This window comes from Haliaeetus leucocephalus, unplaced genomic scaffold (genome assembly GCF_000737465.1).
Source record: "Haliaeetus leucocephalus isolate CR32 unplaced genomic scaffold, Haliaeetus_leucocephalus-4.0 Scaffold351, whole genome shotgun sequence".
NCBI lineage: Eukaryota > Metazoa > Chordata > Aves > Accipitriformes > Accipitridae > Haliaeetus > Haliaeetus leucocephalus.
Window position 1 is genome coordinate 4476202 of NW_010972787.1, and position 378 is coordinate 4476579.

Consider the following 378-nt stretch of genomic DNA (forward strand, 5'->3'; position numbering starts at 1 on the left):
CTTCCCGCGCGAGCGCCCCTGAGGTACCGCCGCCACCTCCCTGAGGCGATCGTTCCCCTCGCCTCATCGCGGCGGCGGCGGGCGAAGGAGGGGATGGACCCTCCGTGGGTTTGAGGTGCCGAAGGGAGCGGATAAGGGGTTTGGGGAGGGTCTGGGGCAAAGCGCGTTCCAGGCTTTAATTTGTGGCGGGTGGTGGTGGGTGTTCACAGCGGCTGTGCACCTTGGTGAGGAGGAGGAGGAGGAGGAGGAGGTCTCGGAGGTCGAGTAAAAGCCTTTCAATAATGCGATGCTTCACCCAGCAAGCCCTTCGCTGGTCTTGCAGTGGTCAGCTGGCCTTTCGCTCGCAGCAGAGCCTCTTAAAAATGAGATAAGTCAAAA